At 47.4% G+C, this 8028-nt stretch overlaps 1 non-coding gene across 1 annotated transcript; it reads right to left on the bottom strand.

Moving 5' to 3' along the window:
• Nucleotides 1-262: 262 nt before the first annotated feature.
• trnal-cag (transfer RNA leucine (anticodon CAG)) lies at nt 263-345 on the bottom strand. Its single transcript has one exon. It is a non-coding gene; the product is annotated as a tRNA-Leu (tRNA).
• Nucleotides 346-8028: the final 7683 nt, after the last annotated feature.

Raw genomic sequence — 8028 nt, forward strand, 5'->3', positions numbered from 1 at the left:
ATAACAATATTTGCATCGCCCTCTCATTCGGGAAAACAGTAAAGTATTCATTAAGGATATTGGCAACATCTTCCACCCCGATACAAAGGTTACATTTTTGATCTTTTATGTGCCCTGCTGTTTGCCAAGTTGCCTCTTACTCTAATGTTTTGTTGCAACATCTTTGGGTCCATTGTTGCTTTGTCTGTCCATGTTCTTTCCTGCTTTCTCTTTGCTCTTCACCGCTGCTCCCAAACGCCTCCAGTGCAGTCAAAACATAAGGTGTCAGAAGTGGGATTCGAACCCACGCCTCCAATAGAGACTGCAATCTGAACGCAGCACCTTAGACCGCTCGGCCATCCTGACTACCTGCGACGTGCTGTCAATGCTAAGGAAATTATTCATTCTTTGTGAAAGTATTTGTGAGATTGTGGAAATGTCTGGAAGAGGAAAGACCAGCGGGAAAGCTCGAGCCAAGGCCAAGTCTCGCTCCTCCCGGGCTGGACTGCAGTTCCCGGTGGGCCGTGTTCACAGGCTCCTGAGAAAGGGGAACTATGCTGAGCGTGTGGGTGCCGGAGCCCCGGTCTATCTGGCTTCTGTGCTCGAGTATCTGACCGCTGAAATCCTCGAGCTGGCCGGGAACGCGGCCCGGGACAACAAGAAGACCCGCAACATCCTCAGACACCTGCAGCTGGCCGTCCGCAACGACGAGGAGCTCAACAAGCTGCTGGGAGGAGTGACTATCGCTCAGGGCGGGGTGCTGCCTAATATCCAGGCCGTGCTGCTGCCCAAGAAAACCAGCGCTCAGAGCTCCCAGAAAAAGTAAAGCGGCCAAAATCTCATCAAATAAACCAAAGGCTCTTTTCAGAGCCACCCACAGTCTCTGTGAAAGGACTGGTTACTGTCAGGAGGGAGTCAGTGATGGAGCCAGTGGATTGACCTGTTTCACATCTGTCCAGGTGTGTTTTCAGTTCCCTCTCTGGATTTCGCTCTGTTTCTCTGCTCACACATCTCCCCCTCTAGTTAAGTGAAGAAGTGAACTACAGGGTGTCAGAATCAACAATTTAATAAATCCCGCTGCCTTCGATTTTATAAATCCCGAGACCATCCCGGTACATTAACGGGAACTGGTTCGGAGCTGATGAATTAATTTAATAATGGAAGTGTCCGGGTTAATTCTCTGTTTTTCATTTGGACAGTTTGAATTGTGTTTTTTTTTTTCTCTCCGGTGATCTGAGCGCCGCTTCTCAATGGGAATCTGCTCCCAGAACAGAGTAAATGCAGGAAGAAAGAGGCCATTCTCGGGCTGTGTGTTTCTCTCCTAACCTGATCTGTTCAGACCACACTGTTCCCAGAGGACGGAATCAGTGAGAGTTGTGCACACACAGGAGCTGAGTCCATTGCAGCGCTTTCAGATGTGCCTTCCCCCCGGCCCTCCCTATTCTGCGGACACAGAGCTGTCTGTTTCCCCCGGCGGCGGGATAGAGTCGGGGATTCTCTCCCCGCAGTGTCAGGGTCTGCAGCCCCGGGGAACTGGCGGTTTCAGTCAGAGTGACCGAGCTGCCTGACATATCCTGTGTACTGATCTCCAATGGATTCAAATATTAGTGAACTCATTGGGTAATGTTTGTAAATAACCCTCATGTGAACGGACCCGGCTCCATTAATACCATCCAAATAAAACTGGGATCCATTTCTTTTCCCCAAATGCCAGCTAACGGATCCCAGGAGCGGGGTTGAGATTGTGCTGAGCAGCAATGAGTCTCCGGTAATGCTGCTTTCTAAATTCCAGATCAGCTCTCAGTCCTGCAGGCCTTTCGGGAAAGTGATGTGACAAAACAGAAACCATGTGGCCGCCCCTCCAATCTAATGGGTTTGATGATGAACAGAGATGGCAGCTCTTTCCTTTGCTGATTTGGTGGCTCTGAAAAGAGCTTGTTACACTTGTTACTGAAGCTGGGTTTTAGGTGCGTTCCCCGCGGATGCGGCGGGCCAGCTGGATCTCTTTGGCCATGATGGACCGGGATCATTCTGGTGAATCTGCTCATTTTCCGGCAGAAGCATCAGTCGCTGTTTGAACTGTTTAAAGTCAGGGGTGTATTAGCAGCCAGAAAGTGAAGGGCAGTTCATTGCTCCCTGCAGCATTATCCGCCTCTTTCAGGAGAAAAGATCAGAAACCGCTCGTTTCTGTCAGTCCCCGAGAAGCCTGTGAGAAGCGGTTAGTCGCTAATTTGTTCCTTTTACAGAGTGGAAGCTGATATTTGTCCCGTTTTAAATTGCTGAACCGGACCTTCCTCCCGCCGCTTACAGTTAACAGATTGAAAAATGAAAACGATTCCTAAAATCGCGTCAGGATTTTGTGACGGTAAATAGAGTAAAACAGAACATAAAATGAGAGGTTTTAAAATTGTTGCCTGAAAATTGAAATTTTCCATCACTTCAATTCCTTCCTGCTCTGGAATTGCCGGGCTTTTTCCAATTGGAAAATCTAAGCCAATGAGAACTTCTATTTACTTATATGTGATTCTCCTGTTGGTTAAGAATTGGATTGAGAAGAGGATGACCAATCAGAGACAGAGTCAAACTGCGGGGATTCCAGGCCCCCAGTAACTGAGCTGAAACTGTTCAGATTGACAAACCCTGGCAGCAGCTTCACACATTGGACACTTCACAGATCCTGTCATTACTCTCTGACTCATTTTTCATCTAGAACCAAACAATTAGTAAATGTGAAGCAGTGAAGAGACTTTTCACTCTCACTGCAGAATGTGTCATCTGGGGAAATAAGGAACTATTATATTCGGAGATTCCAGGTACATTCCTCCCTGAACAAATCCATTCCTAACATTCCCGATCACAGCCTATCCCAGCTCCTGTTGTCACCCGACTCCAGCTGAATTGGAGAAACTCATGTGTTGGGGTTTGAGTTGTGAGGTGGGGTTTCTCCGCCAGTGTTACTGTCTTACAAACTCTCCCCCTGAATTTGTGAACTGAGACTGCACCGAAGACATCTCCAGTTGGAGTAAGGGCCGGATATCCCTCTGTTTTATTACAGAGAGTGGGGAAAGGGCTGGGTGGAGGGGATGTCAGCGAGTCACCAGGGATCCTGGATTTACCCCAAATCATTTCCATGTGGAATCTGCAGGCGGGGCCGGGACAGGGATCATTTGATCAGGGGATCAGCTCTTTCCTGAGAGATGTGGGTGGCTCTGAGAAGAGCCTTTGTGTTCAGATGTTTCCAAGTTTCCCGCGCTCTTTCACTTCTTTCCAGACCCTGCTTTCTGAGCCTTCGCTGCTTTCGGCTTGACCTTGCTCTTCCATGTCTGCACTTTCTTCAGCGCCTTTCCGCCCGCCGCACTCTTGCCTTTTTTGACCTTCTTCGCAGGAGACTTTTTCTGAAGCGCTGCTTTCTTCACCGCCTTATTTGGCGTTGCCGCCGCCTTGCTGCTCGTTTTCTTGGCTGTTACTTTCTTTGTTGTCACTTTCTTGTCTGCTGGTTTCTTCACTAAAGATTTCTTGTCTGCTGGTTTCTTCACTGAAGATTTCTTGTCTGCTGGTTTCTTCACCTTCTTTCCCACTTTTCCCTGGGTTTTCCATCTTGCTGATTTTGAAGGAGCCGGAGGCTCCCTGTCCCTTGCTCTGCACCAGGGAGCATTTGTTCACATTCCTCTTGATACTTTGCTTGATCTAGGTCTTGAGCTTCTCCTGAGCGGTGGCAGACCTGCAGGGAATCAACTACCAGCTAGCGTATAAAGCGAGACCAAGGCTCAGGGCCTTCAGTTACCTGGAGGGGAGTCGGAGAGGCAGCGGATCCTGTGAGGAACCACAATCCAGGAAGGATGAGAAGGTCATTGTCAGGGTACAGAGGAGATTAAGTTAAAGATTTACCAGTTTATAAGCAAGCGCAGAGCCAAGGAACGGTGCTGGGGCAGATCAAATAATAGGAAGCTGTGCTCAGTTGGAAGGCAAGAGTGATTAAATGACAGAAGAGATGATGGTGCAAGGCAAAAGTCAGGGAAAGAATAAGTAACATTTTGTAAGCACAGATACCAGGAGTGGGACTTGAACCCACGCAGACACATGTTTAGTGGATCTGAAGTCCAACACCTTAACCACTCAGCCATCCTGGCGCATTAACTAGCCGCTGAAAATGAAATTTAATGTGATCCGGGTGCCATCTGGCCTTTGACAATATCAAGTTATGACTCCTCTCCCATGCTGAATTGGACCCTTCATTATTTATGAACCTCAATCGGATCACCCCTCAGTCTAGGTTTTTCTAAGGTGTAGGGTCCCAACTCTTTTAGTCTAACTTGATAACCAAGATGTCTTATACTGGGAATTCGTCGAATGTCTCTCCTCTGTACCCTTTCCAAAGCCTCAATATCACCCATCATGTGAGGAGACCAAGACTGGATACAATATTCCAAGTGAGTCCTGACCAAGGTTTCATAAAAGGACAAGTTCGGGACATCTCAGATACTGAAGGAGTCCGTGTCCAGAAGCAGCAAGACCTGGACAACATTCAGACTTGGGCTGCTAAGTGGCAAGTAACATTCACACCACATAAGTACCAGGCAATGACCATCTCCAACAAGAGAGAGTGTAACCATCTCCCTTTGACGTTCAACAGCATTACCATCGCTGAATCCCCCCACCATCAACATCCTGGGGGTTACCATTGACAAAAGGTTAACTGGACCATTCATATACATACTCTGGCGACAAGAGTAAATCAGATAGTGGGAATTCTGTGATGAGTAACTCAGCTCAAGGCACGTGGTGAAATGCTCATTCGGAGAGCTGGAGAAATGGACTGGTCAGGTGGGCAGAAAAGTGGCAAATGGAGTTCAACTTGGAGAAGTGTGAGGTGATGCCTTTGGTGAGGTCAAACACAGCAAAGGAATACACAATTAATGGGTGAATGCTGAGAGGTGTAGAGGAAGTGAGGGACCTTGAAGTGAATGTCCACAAATCCCTGAAAGTAGCAGGATAGGTTGATAAGTTGGTTGAGAAGGCTTATGGAACCCTTTCCTTTATTAGCCGATGTATAGAATATAAGAGCAGGGAGGTTATGCTGGAACTGTATCAATCATTAGTTAGGCCACAACTTGATTTCTGTGTGCAGTTCTGGTCACCTCATTCCAGAAAGGATGTAATTGCACTCGAGAGGTTACAGAGGAGATTTACAAGGTTGTTGCCAGGACTGGAAAAATGCAGCGATGAGGAAAGATTGGATAGACTGGGGTTGTTCTCCTTGGAATAGAAGAGGCTGAGGGGAGATTTGATTGAAATGTACAAAATTGTGAGGGGTCTGGATAGAATGGATGGGAAGGGTCTATTTACCTTAGTAGGGAGGTCAGTGACTAGAGGGCATAGATTTAAAGTGATGTGTTGAACAATTAGAGGGGAGATGAGGAAAGGTTTTTTCACCCAGAGGGCTGTGGGAGTCTGGAACTCACTGCCTGTAAGGGTAGCTGAGGCAGAAACCCTCAACTCATTTAAAGGGAGTCTGGATGTGCACCTCAAGTACCTGAACCTGCAGGGCTACGGTCCAAATGCTGGTCAATGGGATTCAGCTGGGTGGCTCGTTTTTTGGCCTGCCTGTGCTGTAAACTTTCTATGTTCTATGATTCTATGCAGACACAATGGGCCGAATGGCCTCCTTCTGCACTGTAATAATTTTGTGATTTTTGACTCTCCAAAACTTGTCAACCATTTACAAGGCACAAACCAGGATGAGTGCAGCACCAACAATACTCTAGAAACTCGACACTGTTCAGGACAAAGCAGCTGCCTTGATTGTCACCCCATTCACCACCTTAAACATTCACTCCCTTCACCACTGACGCACAGTGGCAGTAGTGTGTACCATCTGCCAGATGCACTGCTGCAACTCACCAAGGCTCCGCAGACAGCACCTTCCAAACCGAAGACCTCCACCACCTTGAAGGGCAAGGGCTGCAGATGCATGGAAACACCACCATGTGCAAGCTCCCCTCCAAGTCACACACCATCTGATCTGCAAATATATCGCTGTTCATTCACTGATGTTGGGTCAAAATCCTGGATCTCCCTTCCTAACAGCACTGTGGGTGTACCTACACCACATGGAGTGCAGCAATTCAAGAAGGGAGCTCACCGCCACCTTGTCAAGGACAATTAGGGATGGGTAACAAATTCTGGCCTTTCCAGTGTCACTCACATCCCATGAAAGAATATGCCTCATTTTATACTCAATTGTCCTCTGAATGCAGCCCATCCCTCTATTTGCTCCAACTATCACTTCACAGCATTGCTGCTGTAACTTTAGAGATCTGTGCACTAGAACATCCAGATCTCTGCTCAAAATTATTTTCTTTTTTCCACCTACTTTAATGTTTTTCCCTGAAGGGTGTATGAATGTTGAGCATTCGCCCTGTCTACATGAATAACACTGCACTTACCCAAATTAAACATCATTTACCAGTCATGAACCCAATCTTCCAACACATTAAGATCAGCCTGAAACAGTCGAGCATCGTCTACAGTCTAAACACTCGCACAGATCTTCAAATCATCTGTAAATTTACAGATGGTGCGCCCTACACCTACATCCAGATCATTAATAAAAATAGTAAAGAGCAACAGACCCAACACCGATCCCTGTGGGACACCACTGGTAACTGGTCTCCAAACAGATCCAGATCCATCTGGAACTACTTTCTGCCTACATCTGCCAGTCAGTTCCCAATCCAGATCAATATATTACCACTGATACCAGGGACTTTAATCTTATAGAGAAGCGTCTTGTGTGGAACCTTATCAAAATCTTTTGGCTGAGATCTGCTAATTGAACACAGGCCGGGGATGAGGCGTAGGCTTGTCCTGCTTTGTGTGTGGGTCTCAGGACCACACAAGGTGAGATCAGCTCACTGAGCACAGGCCCATCCTGCTCTATATGGTGCTCAGTACCTCACCAAATGAGAATAACTAACACACCACAGGCCATGGAGCCTCGGCCCATCCTTCCCCGATTGCGGTTCAGTGCCAACCAGGTCAGATCAGCTAATTCATCACAGGCCAGAGATGGAAGCTGGACCTTTCCTGCTCTTGGGACTCTGAACCATACCAGGTGCGATGAAGTAAAATAGCACAGGCCGGGGATGGAGCCTGAGATTTCCCTGTTCTGTGTGGGGCTCTGTACAACAACGTGTGAGAAGAACTATCATCCCTCAGGCTGAGGAAGGAGCCTGGGCCCATTCTGTTCTGTGTGGCTCCTACCACACTGAGTGGGATCAGTTAACTCAACACAGGCCATGAATACAACCAGGCCCTTTCCTGCTCCGTGTGGCTCAGTATCACACCAGGTGACATCAGATAACACAGCACAGGCTGGGGCTGGAGCCTGGGCCCGTCCTGCTCTGTGGGCTCAGTAACAACCAGTAAGATGAACTTTTTTCAAAAGACTTCAGTGTATTTATCTCTGTCCAACACTGTGAGGCAGCTTTCTGTGTTTATAAAGAGTGTAATTTATTGACTGGTCTCTTGGCTCAAACAGGGTAACAGACAGAGGTCTGTGTGCTGAGGGTTTGGGGGTGAGCTCTGATTCCTAACCCTTTCTGGACTGTGAGGAATAAAGAATGAATGAGAGAGAGAGAATGTGGGAGAAGGGATGATGGAAGAATTTGTCCGTGAACCTGATTAAAAGTGTCTCAAACGCAAGATAATATTAAGATATCAAGAGCAGAACATTAACATAATCTGAGTTCCGCGATCTGGTCGGGTCCCATTCCTCTGAAGTGAGGAATGAACGGGTGGGGAAATTCCACCTGGAGTTATATTTGTCTCCAATGAAGATGAGTTCACAGTGAGGATGGAATAGCTCAGTTGGGAGAACACTAAATTGAAGAACCAGGATACAATCCCTGGTTTCATCAGTTTTAATTTGGTGTCTCCATCAGTTTAAGTAGAGAGAATCAGAGGGGAGATTTTCCACTCTTGACCCCATGAGCTGAATTTTAAACTAACGGTGCGGCTCTCGGCAGAGGCACCGGAAGCGGGTGTCAT

The sequence above is a fragment of the Heterodontus francisci genome, unplaced genomic scaffold (genome assembly GCF_036365525.1).
Source record: "Heterodontus francisci isolate sHetFra1 unplaced genomic scaffold, sHetFra1.hap1 HAP1_SCAFFOLD_59, whole genome shotgun sequence".
NCBI classification, from domain to species: Eukaryota; Metazoa; Chordata; class Chondrichthyes; order Heterodontiformes; family Heterodontidae; genus Heterodontus; species Heterodontus francisci.